Here is a 480-nt window from a genome sequence, read left to right on the forward strand (position 1 = left end):
GATCGCAAGTGGGTGAGGGGCAGAGAGAAGGAGAGAAAATCCCAAGCAGGCTCCACACTCAGCATGGAACCCAACACAGAGCTTGATCTCGTGAACTGTGAGATCATGACCTGAGCCGAAATCAAGAGTTACATACTTAACCAACTGAGCCACCCAGGGGCCCCTAAGGTGATACTTCTAAAGTAACATTAGCAATATAACAGGTATATCCTATCAATTGTGCTGAGTTTTGCTATACGTGGTACTTTATGATACAGTGTTTTTAAAACTTTAGCACAGCCATTGAAATAGAATTTTCTCTCAAAGTGACCACTTAGAAAGAAGTAATTACCGTATCCATGCTAAGTCTCCCACTCGCGCATTGAAGGCTGAAGTCAAGTATAATCCTTGAGAATGTTTCACCTGATTCGCCTATGACAGCAGCTCTCTCCAGTGAGTGACAGGAAATCAGGTTCTGCACCTGCGGGTAAATGCATTCTT

The 480-nt window shown here is 43.8% G+C and overlaps 1 protein-coding gene across 1 annotated transcript in view; it reads left to right on the forward strand.

Moving 5' to 3' along the window:
• Positions 1-480, forward strand: part of CASK (calcium/calmodulin dependent serine protein kinase) — a gene marked incomplete at its 3' end in the record, with an annotated part of 276,912 nt that overhangs the window by 219,569 nt on the left and 56,863 nt on the right. The window lies entirely within an intron of this gene.

This window comes from Crocuta crocuta, unplaced genomic scaffold, assembly GCF_008692635.1.
Source record: "Crocuta crocuta isolate KB4526 unplaced genomic scaffold, BGI_CrCroc_1.0 scaffold467, whole genome shotgun sequence".
Classification (NCBI taxonomy): Eukaryota; Metazoa; Chordata; class Mammalia; order Carnivora; family Hyaenidae; genus Crocuta; species Crocuta crocuta.